Consider the following 18,554-nt stretch of genomic DNA (forward strand, 5'->3'; position numbering starts at 1 on the left):
CTCCTTAGACGGAAACAGCATTATATAGCAACTCCAATCTAAAATATTTCAACACACGCTAAACCTGAACATAACCCCCAATATTCACACATCATATTGACACTTCGAATCGAACTTTTTTTCCATTCTCTGTCTTTCTGATCGACCTAGAAAAAAACACTGGCCAGTTATTGATCGTAGATCAGTGTATTTCCACCGAATATGCCGACTTTTTCCGAACTTTTTAATCTGGCTCGACCTTAAATAAACTAATTAAACATAATCCATTGATATCAGAAATATATGAATTGTTTTCATTACTGAGATGACAGTAAAAAGATCAAAGGATTTGTCTATTTACGCGACGAGTTTTGTAAATTTTGATAACAAAGCTCTAGCTACGTACAAGATAGTATCTTGTACGTACAAGATACTATCTTGTACGTACAACTAAGATACTAACTTGTACGTACAAGATACTAAGTTGTACGTACAAGATACTAACTTGTACGTACAAGATAATATCTTGTACGTACAAGATACTAACTTGTACGTACAAGATAAATAAAATTTTGTAGTGGCCCTAATACGCCGCCGTAATATTCGGCCTTAATTGACTTCGTCACTTTTTAATTACATCGTCAGCCTACCTTCCGTACACAAAAACATGACTGAAATAAACACCAAAAAAAATAAAACAGGTCAGTACGGCTAATATTACATCCTTCTAAAGTTAATTAGTTTCCAGGAACCCAATGTCTTATAATTTGTTCTTTATCTTACTGAACGTCTTGCGTTTCCGAAATTAATCCTGTATACATTTGGACATTCTACAACAAAGACAACCAGAAAGATTATTCTTGGCGTTAAGAAGCCAAATGACATTCCTTCTCGCTAGATTTTCAGACGAAGAGAAACCCTGCTGTAGCCAACACATCGTGACTTTATACAAACCATAGAACTAAATAACCCCGCTTAAACCAACAGTTGTAAGACTACATCGATGTGAGCTGTTGACAATCATTAGAAGTTTAGTTGATATTTACATTGCTGACGAATGGCATGCTTCTCTATCAAAAACGAGAGCAGGTCCTTTCTAGTTCATCCTATTATCCCTTCTCTCCTTCCCAATTCTTTGTTCTTTATTTTATCTTTTCTCTCCCCCTCCCTCTCTATCAAAAAACCCAAACAATGTAATTATACTGATGAATGAAAGAATGGCAGAGTGAAAGATGTGCATGGAAGAAAACTATATTCATATTTCATGATTATTTGATTATTTTAAAATTGATATATTGTTTGGGAAAAATTAAAAATTATTAAAAAAACGAGAGCAGACAAGTAATTAGTAATTTAGTATTTTTCTTCCATTACAAAAGCTACTTTACACCATTACCACTATTGATTTTTTTAAAATTTTACTTCGAGATAAAAATATCAAAAATTATTAATTGCGTCCCGAACAAAACATTGTGCCACTCTGCCCTACATGGAATTAAGTACTAATTGCGCATGCATCAAAAGCAAATAAACCATTTAATTAATATTTCAATTAATTTAGATAATTATATACACTATAAAACATCAGTCATTGTTCAAATGATGAGCATGCATCGTTTATGCTCTGTCGGCCGTTTAGTATTTTTAACAGGCAGTATTAGCTAGAAGATCAGTCTATATTATAGTAAAATACTCAAAGCTTCTTATCTCTCCTCTTAGCAAATACTAAATCATCGATACTTGCACATCGCCATAGTTCCATTCAAATATTGCAAAATTACGTTGCTTATTTTCCAAATACTACGTACGATATTTCTATATAAATCATACTTTTCACAGTAAAGTCCATTTAGGACATGTCCAAATCATTTAGCCAAAAATGTATACTAAAAGAAGATGTATCAAAGAGTAAAAACTACTACTAGGTCTATCAGACAATTCCTTATGGAATAGGGATAGCTTCATTTGCCCCATATCAATTTCATGTCGAGGTAAAACAATCAAGAAACTTAAGCATTAGATTATCTAATAATCCTGTTGCAAGCCAATATAAATCACTTCCTTGGTGCAGACTTACCACAATTCCGGTTATTTTCGTGGGGATGATCTTTTCGCGATTTCCCAGGACATTGCTATGATTCCTAAAATGTGATCCGTGAAATGTTAAGAACTTGCTGAATAATAACAGAATTATGTACTTCATGTTCTCGTTAAAGTTGCGATAATTGGAGCCCGTATAAATAAATGATGTAATCTTTTTTTAGTTTGCCTTTTCTTAATAACTATATTCAGTGCAGTTAGTTGGTGTTAATTTCCCCATGAAATGCAATCGAGTAAATTACATAGCGTATTATGACATATGAAGAGGCATTTCAAATTCTAAAATTACATTTATTAAAAGCTATTAAACATCTGGGTATATTAATGAATGCTTTTCAAGATAAATTGTCAAACTGTGAAGTTGTTTTACTCTAAATACTGAATGAATTACTAAAACAGCCTTCTTGTCATAATCATGGTTACAAATAGTTTCTAATAGAAATGTTTTTATTATTATTATTATTATGTCTTTCTGTTAGCATTATTTGAGTGATAATATTCACAGCCGCCATTTACATTTTAAGGCCAAACAAATATCAGCGTTCAAGCCTTTATGAAGCCATATTAAAATCCATATATGGAAGAAATGTGTTTTCGCCTACAACTATACGATGAATAATTGCTTTTATTTTGGCTTCTATTTGGAGGACAATATTTCCTATAGAATGATCATGGCAGCACCCATTATAACTAGAACAGATGAGAGATTTATTGATTACAGAATTATATCGGATGTAGCCACGCCATACACTCAAAGGGGACATATCATCTTCATTTAACGAGATATCATACGCCATATCATCTGTCACAGCTATTAAATCTCTCGCGCGGTTTATCCCTATTTCTTATGTTACAACACGTGCTTCATACCCCGTGCGGACAAACAAACATTGGTTACTTTAGGGATAAATGTTAAAATTAATGATTGCATCATGTATTCATATTGTTATCCTTCAACATTAGGTTTTATCATACATTTTTTACATATCAGAAAACATTTCCACTGAACATGACAACTTCATAAAAGAAGATGCTACAATAACAAAGGGGATTTATTGCATATCTATTTCATTTGATCAGTTGCATGACTGGGTATTGATAATTCCATATTGGCCAAGAACACGCTAATTTGATAAGCAAGTTACATGATGTATTAGCATTCGGAAATATCAACTTTTGTAATGAGTAAGGGAATAAAGAATCCAAGGATACTCCAAATGAATACTTAATGTCTGAATCCCATTAATCCGATAAACAATGATAAATCAAGCCTTGTATGCGAGGCATTTCAATAGAAGTGTTCAAGTTCATCTACTCATTAATGTTTATATCGGGTTGATATTAATATTCTCTAATATTTTTTTAACATTTGATGAGGTACGACTGTGATTAATATCATATTAATATATTTATAAAAGTGCACATTTAATCGATCGAATAAGACATAGTCATTTTCTGACTTCCTCTTCCCCTGATTCTATTCCTGTCACACATTCCTTCCACCCTCCTGCCTTTTTCCCCTTTCCTCGTACTTTTCCGTCTCATAATCCACTTTCACCCTCTCTCATACTTCCTCTCCTCCCCCGATATCTCTTGCACTGTCTACATTCCATTTCCTCCTATCATCCTACCTCTTCCTCCTATCCTTCTACGCCTTCTTCATATCCTCCTACCCCTTCCTCCTTTCCTCCTACCCCTTCCTTTTACCCCCCTACCCCTTCCTCCTATCCTTCTACGCCTTCTTCCTATCCTCATATCCATTCCTCCTTTCCCCCTACCCCTTCCTCCTATCCTCCTATCCCTTCCTCTCAGCTCCATTTCTCCGTTTCCTCTTTCTCTGTACGACTCATAATTCACTTCCATCTCCTCCTCCTGGTCCTAGCGTCCTAAATATTTCATTTCGGAAGTATGATGAGATATGTTTTCTATCTCGAATCAGGTCGGCTAAGAAGCGTTACTACCGTCGTCAACGAGGGGACTTGACAATCGCCTGCTTCATTAAATTATCAACAGGATGTGTAACAAATGCTATAGAAGACTTGAACAGGAAGTATAGAAACCAGATTGAGGTTCTTAACAGGGAAATAACATTTCATATAATACGCAATTCAATATTAAAGTCAAGAGCGCGATTTCTTTTTATTTTGTTTAATTACCATACCACACATCGACGCCTCTCACTTCTCAATCGGAATCGTGTTGGGATTCATTTTAAAAAACAAAACTCGGTTTAATTGGATGTTCATTAGGACAAACAAATGACTTTTAAAATCTTGTTTCTCACACGAGCAATTTTAATATGCCATTGTATTGATCGCCTCGGGCACAATTCTGGATTTATTGTGTGTATGAACAAAGATTGCATTCGGATTATTTGATTGTATCGAGATTAACCAATACCATAACAACATCTCAAAATGAAAAAAATGTCTCAACAACCCCGTTGTCATGGTTTCATTAAAGGCGTGATATTCAAGAATTTAGTTGAAGAATCAAACATCATGACAATAATCAAAACCATGTGTTACAATACGTCGAAAAAAAAAACCCAAAACACCACAGGAAAGAAAAATCACAGAGTACTTAGGAATTGGTTAGTATTTTATTGTGGTTTTCATATTCGATGCAAAATACCCCCCTTCGAGACGTTGATGAATATTTCATGAACATTCATGAATAGTTCATGAATTATTCATGAATAAAGTTCATGAATATTCTTCAATTATTCATGAATATTTTCATGCAATTCATGAACTAAGAACTTCATGAATAATGTAGGAAAAATATTTCATGAACTTTCATGAATCCTTCTATTAATCAATTCATGGACGTTCATGAATCATTTTATTCATCAAATCATGAACATTCCTGAACAACCCCTTCATGAAAATTCATAAAAAGTTCATGAATGCTTTAAGAATATTCATGAACTTAAAACCATGATGAATTATCATGAATGTTTATTCATGATAATTCATGATTTATTCATAAACTACAACTCGCAACAGTATGCACAAACAATTCATGAATATTCATGAAACTTCATGAACAGGATAAATTCATGAATATTCATGATCTTGGGTCTTGGTCATGAAGTTTAATGAATGCAAGTTGGAGTCAGCGGTATCTGAATTTCATGAAATCTATGGGGGTCCAGAATAAAAATTTCTATAAAAACAATGACAATTCTATTAGAATCAATTCAATATTTGATGAAGCAAATTCTTATGACAATAGGTATAATATATATTGATATAATCATGAACAGTTTACTGCATTCATTATATTTTCATACTGCCACAGATAAGTGCTAACAAAATTTGTTTTCAGTGATACGCAGAAATCAATTTCATAATACATTCGAAGTTAATTAGTATATGACCAAAATTAACCTATAGTTGTAAAGCATGATAGTTTATATGGGCAATTTAATTCAATAACATTACACAAAATTTACAAACCAATATCTATGCATAATTACTATAGCAATATCAGTGTGCAACAATTTCATGTTAAAAAGAACTGCAGATAAATAAAAACTTACTGAAAAGTGTTCATTTGTGCTAAAAGAAATCCAGGAATGGAATAATCCGTTCACTAATGTGCCAATACTTCCATTTTAAGATGAATAATGTTTCCCCTTCCACACGCCATCAGATACAGCAGTCATTTTGGATTGTGACTGTTTTGGCGTATATAGAAGTCACATGACTCATGTGGTCACAAGACAAGTCATGTTACTTCAGTGGATATTCATTAAAATCCATCAAAATGAATGGAATTACAGGTTAGGAATCATTCATGAAGTTTTATGCATAACTGATGTTCAATAAAATTCTTAAAATGAATGAAACATCTTCATTCATTTTGAAGAATTTTAATGAATATCATTCATGTAAAAACCTTCATGGATGATTCTTGACACATTGATCATGAACAATCATGAATGTTTCATTGATTCATAAATAGGGATTGGATTCCGCTTTTATGTTAACCATGCTTGTATGGAGCAATTCCTCTAAAAATATATTCTATGGGGCGCGGTAAAAGCGAAATCCAATCCCTATATTTACACTCACACGACTTTTTATTTATATTTTATGCAATAAAATCGTCTTTTTGGAAGTGACGTAATTATTCAATAAAAGTCGGTCAAAAGTGGGAGGAGCTTACTCAATTAAACAGCGAATGATGACTCTTTACGTAAGGTAGAATTATTCATCCGCGACGACAAAAGAGTTCAATATTTTTGTGTAAAAAAGCCATGACAAACAAAGTTAATTTCAGAGATAATTTTTTTAATCAGATCAGAACCTTAAATATATATCCAATTTGCTAAAAGTTAATATGTAGCGTAATAACATAAAGTATTTGTATTCGGCCACATGTGTGAACTCGGCGACCGTTATTGTGCAGCGAGGCGAAGCTGACGCACTGGAGTTTGCCGAAGTTGTCAAAACACCAGTGTTCAACTAGCTGAATGTGTTTGAGATTGTCGTCTGGCTTGACGATATAACATCCTTGGGAGCCATGTGATTATATCCATCGCCATCGATAGATGGAATAACTTCACTTGTGTTCGATGGATACAATGTACATCTGTATTTGTGGTGACGTGTAGCTGTCAAAACGTGGATTTCTAGCAGTGCATGTTTTATAATAACGTTACACATGATTAAATTCTCAAAGAAAAAAGACAAGAGGATATGTTTATAACTAACCTCTGTCAGAAGGTCTCACGCCCGTCCATCCCAAAGACTCGATCGTAGGACGAACACAGAGACATAGGTAGGACCTAATGTTTGACATCCATCATTTTTCACAAAAATGAAAGCACTGCACGTCGCCCGTCGGGATATTTTTTCTCGTTTCTTTATACTATTGTTAATTTTAAAAATATTTGGATCATATATAAATATAAAACATATATGTATTGTTTACATTTTTCCAAAATTCTATGAAAAAACCCCAACAATATACACGTAATGTTGCGTCAAAATGTAAACAAAGCCATGTGTTTCTTTTAAAAAAGTAGTCCCTTTACGTTGCATAGAACATTTTCATACGCAAGTTCAAAGTTCAATGTTACCATGCAGTTATGGTAAACAAAATGGGCTAGTACTTGCGTATAGTGAACAAGCCTAGCAAGTGTAAATATAACTTCATGATGAGTTCATGAGAGACATTTGATGAATATTCATGAACTTTTTCATGATGTCATGAATACCATCTCGCAGGGGCAGTTTTATGTAATATTTTCTTTGTTGCTATGAGAAAGAATTTACTGCTTAATTTCTTTAAAAAGTAAGGCATGAAAAAAAACCGGAATCGACATGTTTTCGTTCTGTTGTCTCCTTATAATGATTTTACATCGATGAAGCTTTCTAATAAACATACATTGGATTATTTCCCGGTCCCTGAATGAAAAGAGCCCTGCACGAACTGACTAAGCGTTCCATCTCAGTGGCATAGGAAGATGAAACATAATGGGGGGGGGGAGGGGGGAAAGGTCCTCACTATTTTGTAACCCGTGGGGTCGCTAAAAGGAAATTAACGAATACGCAAATTGGCCAAGTTAGCGTGTGAGCGTCGAAGGCGCGAGATTTATGTGTTTTAGGGGTCTGAGGGTGACCCCCGGGAAAATACATGTAATTTGAATATTGTAATTTAGAATAGCTTAAATGAGTTTTGATGAATTTGCGAGCGCCCGAAAGCGCGAGATTTTGGTGTTTGGGGAAAAAATTACGATTTAGAATGGCTTAGATGAGTTTTACTATGCATTTTGATGAATATGCGAGCGCCCAAAGGCGCGAGAATTTGATGTTAGGGGGTTCCGGGAGTCTCCCCGGCAAAAATAAAAAATTATGATTTTGAATGGCTGAGATGAGTTTTACGATGTATTTTAATGATTAAAAAGCGTTCTTAACATGGTAATTTTTTCTATTTAAAGCTAACTGCATTTAGAAATGATAATTGTGTCGTCATTTAACATTATGCAACCCTACTCGATCTGAATATACCGACTACACACCATCGGCACATTGTTGTGTAACATAAAAAAAATGAAAAAAATTGTCTCGCTAAGACATATAAACAAATTGATCTTTTAAGAGACTTTTTTTTAAATAGGACATAGAATCCCGTGATGGACATTTTTAGTCTAGTTCGTGATTGAATTTTTACTATTTAATGTTTGACATTATGTGCTTGAACGTTTTATTAAATGCTTCCTACACCCCTGCATCTTTCCATATAAACAAAGATCATGCATGTCTTTTGACCGACAAATTTAGCAAATCGAGTCACCAGTCTTACATATATAACACAAGATAAGGATGTATTCCTCTCAGAAGTCAAAATTTTCTGGCATATAACTTTTTTCATATAAGGTTTTAAGAATTAGGAGTTCATACCATAGAAGAAATTAGGAGAAAAAACATATGCCTGTATGCTCGTTTTCGAGCTATTGTCCCTCAAAAACACCTAGTTGACAAAACATTGGATTTTATAGGAATTTGGCTGTTTTGACCATATGCACTTGAGATTAAAGCCATAAATTCCTAATGAGGTGTTTGATATTTATGGATGTTTGCAGAATATTTTTTCCAGTGGTCTTCTTTAAAAAATATACCAGTTATGATTAATAAGACTTATTTTTTTTCTCAGAATAACAACATATGCTACCCCTACCCCTTAATTTTGAGCTACAAAATGCGCAATTTATAGAAAAATTCTGGTATTAAACTTGGTCGTAAATATTTGCATATCAAAAGGGAAAAGGTTGCTCTTTCTAAATCAGGCAGAAAAATGGGAGGTCCATGTGCTTACATTTTTGCCTCATTTAAATATTTATTTTTCAATATTTTAGAGTAAAAAAAAAAGAAAATGGTAAAACTTTAGCTCTACTCGAAACGAAAAAAGCACATATTTTGAAAATGGCCACCAAATGGGCTGTTTCTTAAAATCACCGTATAAAAAATCTTCAAGGAATAGAAATGTTGTTTGACTAAATTTGCAAGTGGCACCTTGCTAAAGAAATTGATAAGATTTATTTGAAAATCTTTGAACTTCTTTGATCTATGTCGAAACGAGACTTCAACGAGACTGAAACCTAATCGGAATACATCTTTAAGTCCAAAATAGTCATAAGTTTAGACATAGCAATCAAACTCGATGTTACAAAAAGTGACGTCATATTGGATTTTCATGATCCTGGAGTCAGGGGGTAATATTGATGTAATCCCGGAATAGAGCCGTTTGAGACCAATCTTAGTTTAGTCTCCGACTCAACCTTGCTTATTGGACACAAGCATAAACTCCAATCTATTCAAGTATTGTCACGTATTCTGGTTCACTTTACCACTCTTGATTAAAGAGCTAATAATAGAAATGTGACTTTGGCACAGAAGATTCATAATGGATTTCAATTGACAACCGTTATCAATTGGGCCTGGCAGCCGTTGTAGTTGCGACACTTAAAGTCTGTTCCAGAAATTAGTTGCCAAGGCAACCAAGTTAATGTTTCGATAACATTTTCCCTCTATCAAATGGTAAAACACAGATACCGGACACTAAAAAGAAATAAAATCAGAAACTAATCCTAAAATCCATTATAAAGATAGAAGATGCATTTTCGTTTTTAAATGCAATGCTCATCAAAGTGACGTCACCAATTACGTGTAATCGCAAGTCTCCAAGGGATACATCCGGCGATACTAGACTGTTACTTCCAGCCAATCAGATAGGCGTGCTGTGCGCTCGATCGTTAATGCTCATCAAAACAATTGTTGGAAACACTTTTGGGATGTAGGTGACATTTAACTGCTTCAAAACACATTTCATTTGAATTTACAGTCATTGATTGAGATACGTCGGGCGCCGCCGTTCCTCAGGACTAATATGTTATTTTAACGTCTAACGGATCGAGAGTGAGACCTTCAAGGATGACAGTCGTTCAGGGAGCGTAAGACACACGTTTAAAAACGAAAACAAAGTAGATATGCAACAAAACATGGGGTCATGCGATATCTATAATAAACCACATTTTACAGGTTGTGTTATACCCAAGGAGAAGGAGCCAGTGATCAAAGCTCATTTTTAAACACAAAACAATGGCAATGTCACAAAACACGTTACGAACAAGAGAAACCAAACATATTTTGAAATAAGATCGCCTCATACGATCATGCAGTGGGCAACAGTAAGAATTTTGAAAACCTACCATCAGGACAGAGTTGCTAAGGATAAGATATACATGTATCACATTGGTATCATATGCAAAATATTGTGTTCAGTACCACATGTGGCAATGAAACATAAGGCACACATATGTTGATGGGAGTTATGATATGTGATAACATGTAATTACAAAATACAATAAAGATGGCACCACATGAGGTGCCATGAGACATCAAGAGGGAACACCAATGCAACTCAAAATAGGGTTACTCGTAATTTGTCGTGATATCTTAACCATGAAAGTAGGAGTTAACTAATGAGGACCTTAGGTGCCGTAAATAGTGATTCGGGAATACACAATAGGTATATAAATATCTCCGGGGAGACATAACAAGGGACACTACACCACTTCTCTCATTCATTACCGGCTTCCTGTGGCCTGGTATCCACCAATATTACTGCCAGATATCTCATTTATTTCGGGTTTGTTGTGTCCTCCACACTCCACACTCCTGTCGTTACATGTGCAACATGATGATTAACACTGCGGAGACAGAGAAGACTCATTTTTTATATTGATACCTATCCAACTGAATACGTTACAGGTTTTATCCCCTTAGTGATAAAGCCGCTCTACTGACGTAAATTGTGGAAATGAAAGGTGCATCTCATACTAGGATTAATCTGATTAAATGAAAGATATGTTAAAATTTATACGTGGGCGCACAAAATGGCGTGTATAATGATGGTGTCATGCGTGATTTGTCCATCAGGCTTATGTAATGTAGCTTCAACACCATGGCATGTTGCAATGGTTAGAAAAGCCGAGATATCTAGGACAACTGCAAGCTTTTTGTGGTGATGCAGCGATTTGTCTAATGTAACTTTTATTTCATGAAAATCAAATAAAATTTTATTCCGTAAATTAGCAAACGTATTGGAATACATTAATTACAAATATGTATATCCATTTGCAATAATTAACATTGAAAATACACAAACTTTGAACGGCTACAGCGGAGTTTTGCTATCACTTAGAACTTTGTACCTGGCTATAAATACAGTTTTACTGATTAAACTAGTTTAAAGTTAAGTAATATATTGATTAGATTTAATTGCAGGAGTTCTTCGTTTACTAATCAGTGGTCTCATTTTAACTATGAGTCGCCCATTACTATCCGCTGTCTAGGTTTAGCTATTCGAGCCTATGTTTTTGCAGTACTGTTGGCAGTCATTTCTAGGGTAACACATTGACGAACATCTGTCTATCCTCATTGATATCGAGGTCAATACACTGACGATCGGTACCACAAAGCAAGTAAAAACAGCGAAACTTAAAAGTCATAAATGTCATTTTAATCGATGTAGTCATGCAAACATTAACAACACCGGAAGTAGAATTACGGAAACGCAATGTTTGAATCGGAGTATTGTCGGACGACTTCCGGTCGAGAATTGAAGCTGTGTAATCATCCGAATCACGAAGCTAATGTTGTTAGGTTTGACATACACGAATCTGATGATATAATGAAACTTCTTTAATTGTTTTGTTTCAGCCATTCTTTATAGCTGCGTCTTCGGAGGGTTCATTAAGCCCTAATATCTATAGCTAGTACATTGGCTTCTGTAATGTCTCTCGGACACGCAGATATCATATCATCAATGGAATTAAAGAAATGGGAAATCAGGAAAGTGTACAGAATGTATAGTGTAATGAGGTCTGTGTCACGTCTGAGGATATTAATAGCCATCAAACAGTTATGATTGTGATAGCCCCACTGGACCCATCCACCTTGTAGTCTGGTGCCGAATCCGTTATCTACACAAACTTTTAAGGTAATATTACGATTACAGCATGTTTATGATGATATAAGATCCACGAGTTCAGGTTTTGTGAGATTTTTTTATTCACTCAGACACAATAAATGTGTGACAACAGATGTCCAATATTCTAATAGAAGTTTTGTACATGCACAATGAAAATATTTATTAAACAGAAATTACGAAAATTCTATACGAACGTTAATTTATCACGCCTGTTTACTGGGTAGTATTGTGGGATGAAATCAATTACCTTTACCGTTTCACGTCAAATAGGGATATCGAACCTTCATTGTTTTGACGAAAGACAAGTATGTTACTATTGTGGCAATCGAGGATAAGACATGAGGGATAAACGTATAGGAAGCTACAGTATATATGTAACAAATGCTAGAGAACAATAATGGAAACCTTCTCTGGTTTTGTGTTCACTGTTAGCATACAAAACTTCAATTGAATGGATTTCGCCTGCACATCAGCATTAGAAATAGAAAAGAAAATAATAGTTTTTTTAGAAATATTATTGAAATACATTCGATTTTATTATAAAGCACACACATGTCACTTTTGTGAAGACCTTGACTATTAGACATTGAATACAATCCTGAGTTAACAATTCCCCCGAGGAATGTATCTATGAAGACTCACTTTGATTATTTGAAGGACTTTTCTTATGGAACGAAAAGTTTTGATATTGTTTTATATAGCAGTGACCTTGAGGGAATCTTAAGTTGTCGCACGGAACCCTATTTCCGCGTTCGACGACGCTAACATAGTCATGTCGTTATGTCGTATTAGCTTTGCTGGCGTGCTATTGATGGTGTAAATTACTTAGAGAGAATTTAAACAAACAGTAAGTATACCTGATAACTAATTACTTAGATAAAATATAAAACACACTGTTAGAACCTAATACCTAATTACTTAGATAAAATATAAACATACTTTTACTAATTACTCAGAAATAATATAAACACTCTAAGTATACCTGATAACTTAGATAAAATATGAACACCCTGTAAGTATACCTACAACTGTAATAACTGATTACTTAGATAAAATATAAACACACTTTAAGTATACCTGATAACTAATTACTTAGAGGAAATATAAACACACTGTAAGTATACCTGATAACTAATTATTAAATAAAATATAAACACATTGTAAGTATACCTGATGACTAGTTACTTAGAGATTTTATCGTTTAAATGTTTTTTTCGCTGACACAAATATCCCTTTTCAATGAAAACACGAAAAAAATAAAATGGTGATCGAAATTTCATGATCTGGCAACTATTGTATATTTCACTAATAACTCGAGTCTTGATATTTGACATATCAATTTTTGGAAGTATGGTAAGCTAAGATGCATGTATTACTTAAGTATTAACCTAAATATATGTTTACATGATATACAAATATATTCATTTTAATGCTTATAATTTATTTTTTCTCTCAGAAAACATAACGCTTTCTTATCAACCAATCAAATGCAACATTCTAAGCGTCAGTTTTTACGTTATGGGAATATTACATATTTTTAAGTCAAAGAAAATGCATGTTACAAGAAAGATTAAATTACATACGTAACTTCATGAAACTATCGGTTTATTTGGACGGATATGCCATATTTAGATGGCAGAGAAAAGCAGAGATTTCCTGAATAATGACTTATTATGTCCTCTGATCATAACTCCAAATACTCGAGATCAAGTTTCAATAATGGCACGAGGTCTTCATGGATAACAATACATCAATTAAATCGTGATGAATGTATGTGACCTATTCTCAAACGCCTTATAATTGTACTCCATCGACATATCCACTCAGCAACATCAAACCCATCTGTTCAGTGTATTAAATCAGTTCCAAGCTGCTGATTATACAATAGTCACTTTAATGTAATAATTGTCTGTGGTTTATTGATGAGGATATGGTGCCCAGGGATCTAAGGGCGACCATATTCTGCTGGCGTGACCACGTTAGACCGAGATTATGGCTCAACCAGGCTGACCTGGGGGGTCGCTTATCGATTGAACACATTAAAATTAGCTAATGAAATATTCAAATTGTCTAAGATTTTCTTTAATCTTGAAGGACAGTCGTAAGTGATCCATGGCAATAAAAGCAGCATTCGTGGGTTTGTAACCTTTTGAAGACTTTTAAATTAATGTTTTTAGTTTTGTTTGATTTAGCTTACAGTACTTAATGTTAATTAACAGCTACTATGCTATAATGAGCACTAAGCAAGAGTAGAAACGATCACTAACATAGACTATTGTGCGTATCGGCCAGGTGACAGGACGCACACAAGAGCCTTCCTAACGAGGAGTGCGCACAACCCAGGCTAAAAGTGTCAAGGGAGACGTAAGGAAGAAAATAGTTGGTAAGAGGAGGAGAAAAAAAGATCCCATATTAAGTCGCCTTTTAGTGTTATGCAGACTTATCGGACTTTAGAGACGGAGGGAATCCACCAATGTTCAGTCAATACCTGTTAACTGCTGAATGTTATATTCGAACTCGCATCCCAGAAGCGAAGGGCATGTGGTAAAACGTCAACAGTGTCAACACGATGTTTTGAGGTTTGTTTTAAAAAGGGGGAGTAAAAACGTAATATTTCAGATAGTCAAATGTAACACAAATAAATAACTTTACCCTGACGATCTCCACGCCCACACCCACCATTCCTCTCGTTCTCATATCTCCTATGCCGTGTAGGTGGAATACATTTAATAATTTACATGATGGAATATCCTCAGTTCTAATCATTGACATTTCCGTTCTGCAATGTTTACCGACAAAACCTGCCCATATCACATTTTTACAATAATCAGCACTTTGCGTTGCTATGTATATGACATGTCGACCTATGTCCATATACATCAAATGTACTTCTCTTATCACCTTAATATCGGTCGTCATAGAATAAACTCTTTCTGTGCGTGTATCAGAGCATTTAAATGGCGAATATATTTATCTCAACCGCAACCTTCACCAAAATAGGATCAGCCGGTCTGATAAGTTTATAGAAGGGTATAGATGTTTTGTAATGATAACTGGTAGTAAGTATTAAGTATATCCCGACAAATTAATTAGAAATGGACCTAACATTGATCCAGTATCTCATTCCGGCCACTGACCAAAAGATAAACCCTGACATCAACCCTTTCATCCACAAATGCTCTCATTAATATCAGCCTTGCTATGAAACCAGACCTTCGACAAGTGATAGTTCCATATCATGATAAATACCTCGATGTTTAAGATATATGAAGTTCTTTGATACTAACAATTGAATCCCTGAAGTGACTCACCACCACGATGCTTCAAATATCAGCCATAAAAATAAAGATATCAATCGTCAGGTAAATTTGATAAAATACTCATGTTCTCCACTTTAAAAAGTTCAAGATTTGTTATTTGATTTTGTCTGCAATCAGTACAAATATACATAGTAACACGTACAAACAGAACAGTGACATAACAACATAAATTGCCACGTCATCGTTCTTCTCTAGTGCGTACACAATTTGTTTAAGCATATCTAGGTTCAATTACTGAGCTATATGAAGTTATCTGAAGTTGATAGTGGACAATGCATGGACGGAACACACACACACACATATATATATACCTTCTTGTCGCAGTGAATCATGTAACTTAAAGGGTATTTCCTTTTTTATTCTTTTACTATTAAGATATATTGCTTTGTACAGTCATAAGCGAAAATATTTTTAGCTACCACAACCTGGGATGAGATCGAAATGAGTGTCTATTTTCAATGATTATGTCCAAAAACACATCTGGAATTACAAAAATCACTTCTTGGTTTGATGACCGCGGAAGCCTTCTTTTTGCTTTGTCATGTACCGTATAGGGTTTAATTTCGAGAGTAGTTGATTTCCGGTGTATTTGTGTTTTTAATCGAAATTCGCGAATTCTAAATACCAGCGATATATTCACACGCTTGATGTACCTAGAAACAATAGTTATGGACTTTGGGAATCAGTGAACCGCGAACTTTACCTCAGCGAACATGTCTTATATGGAAGAGCGCGAAATATTGACCTCGTGAATATGCCTTATATGGAAAATCGCGAAATATTCACTCCGCGAAATACCTTATATGGAAAACCGCGAAATATTGACCCCTCAAATATACCTTATATGGAAAACTGCGGAATATTGACCCAGCAAGTATGCCTTTTATGGAAAACTGCGAAATATTGACCTCGTGAATATGCCTTAGATGGAAAATCGCGATATATTGCCCTTGTGAATATGCCTTATATGGAAAAACGCGAATTATTGTCCTTGTGAATATGCCTTATATGGAAAACCGCGAAATATTGACCTCATGAAGATGACTTATATGGAAAACCGCGAAATACTTACCCCGCGAATATGCCTTATATGGAAAACCGCGAAATATTGACCCCACGAAGTTGAAGCGCTTTACAGTACCGAAATGATGTATTTCAAGAATCTTGAAATTCTGCGTGACGTTTAGAGAGGAGAAATGTTAATAATTTTGGAAAGAGTTCATATATGAAATAGTACGTCCTACAAGTTACGATTGGTTTGGTATGGCTTGACGTCTTATTGATAAGTAAACAAAGATAGGATATGTTTGCATTTCGACAATGTCAATATGAGACATGTTTGTTTGTTGTATTGAAATGCAATTAAGACAATTTTGTTGGATCATCATCCAAGTCTTGTCCATAAATAGCTAAAAATGCGTTGTTCTGTATGGCGTCAGAGGACACGCGAGATTCCTGTAATTGGATTGATTCCCCCTCTTTTGTGATAATGTCGTATTTAGCGGGCTACAAAACACCTCACAAATAACATCTTAACAACAAAAACACCTCACAAATAACATCTTAACAACAAAAACCGGATTACAGGCACATTACATCAGCGGCTATTGGCTGAAGACTCGTCTAATGCGCACTATTCTAGGGACATAATTTCATACATCGTGGGGCATTTACTTTAGATACATAAGGGTGAAAACGTATTCAAAGACAATTGATGAAGAAATATAAACAAATGCTGAAAATCAGTTATTTAATCAGAAATTAACAATAATAATAAAAAAATCACAACGCGAGAATGATGGATGCAGTTTAAATGTTGCAAATAATTAAATACAACAGATTTTTCGCGTGTCCTGTCACTAAAAATAAAATTAACATTACAAGACCTTCCATGTTAAATGAATATTTTTGAATATATAGTTATAGGATAACATAACCCATTTAAGCTTCTAAACGAGTAGTTTCGATATAAGGAGACACTGGCCTCAGATAACATAGAACGATGCTGATCACATGGTATAAAGCGTTCTTAATCCGTTTTGAATATAATATATATATATATCTGTTGATCACTAGCAAGTCGCCTTAGTGAGACACACAGGCTGGTTTTCAAGTGGATATTTTTAAACGTGCATTACACATAACAAGCGTATTTTCCATCGTGTTATAACTTAAATCAATGATGATGAATATCAGACCGTTTAAATATTGGTGCCAAAGACAGCTTTATCAAATATTACAGAACCTTTCGGAATACTTAATTTGTTGACTTTTATCAATACTAACAAGGAATAATTAGACCTACCTTACTTTTAGTAAATTCCAATCATTTATAGGAAATGTTGATAGGCGCAGATTCTTGTCAGAGTAGCCCCCGAGGACATTCATTGATTGGAAGCACGCAAGCGTTTCAAAATATGTCTGATCAAATCGGAAACAAAATGCTTTGATAAAATGCTTTACTACAAGTAGTCCAAATGGGAATGATTGGATAGACCTGACATAACCTCGGTCAGGAAATCGCTGAAACCTCGACAGGAGACAACATTAAATTCGACTTACCTTGATCAGGATCATGGCGCCATTCGAAAATGCCTAGTTTGGAGTCGGCGGTGATGGGGAGCGCACGCGAGGAGCAAACGACAGATTCATGTAATCACAGCGGAATGACTATCAACGATCTGTGTGAGGGCTTTAACAGTACTGCTCCTAGGCGACAGGCGACAGCCACAATCGTGGTCAGTAAGGATCAGGTGTGATGGAGAACCTTAGTACAACATGTATCATAACATCTACTTTGTGAATATGCTCGATCGATAATGTCTCAAATCTCCACATTTAAGTATAAAACGCGTGCTATATCATCTGGAATGTGTACATTTTTTTCGTTTCGGCTGATACAGTCACAAATTCTTCTTTCATGTTGGGAGTTTTACGTATCTGTATGGTAACATATATGTGTGATGATTATGGTCATTAAGGTAGTTACCGGGCATCAGTAAATTCTCAATCACGTAGACCAAATGTCATTGTACGTGGCAATGCTTTTGACACAATGTATGAGAATGACGATGTCAGCTGCACAAAAATAGTATGAACAGTAAAACTTAGTCCCAAAGGAATTAAATAACCTTGCACACGAAACATGGT

The 18,554-nt window shown here is 34.8% G+C and overlaps 1 protein-coding gene across 1 annotated transcript in view; it reads right to left on the reverse strand.

The window, feature by feature from the left end:
• Window positions 1-18,431, reverse strand: part of LOC138325729 (uncharacterized) — a 32,058-nt gene extending 13,627 nt beyond the window's left edge. Inside the window, exon 1 of the mRNA XM_069271581.1 lies at window positions 17,967-18,431. The gene's annotated coding sequence lies outside the window, so the exon portion shown is untranslated. The remainder of the gene's footprint in view (window positions 1-17,966) is intronic.
• Between the last annotated feature and the right edge of the window lie 123 nt (window positions 18,432-18,554).

Source organism: Argopecten irradians, chromosome 6, assembly GCF_041381155.1.
Source record: "Argopecten irradians isolate NY chromosome 6, Ai_NY, whole genome shotgun sequence".
Classification (NCBI taxonomy): domain Eukaryota; kingdom Metazoa; phylum Mollusca; class Bivalvia; order Pectinida; family Pectinidae; genus Argopecten; species Argopecten irradians.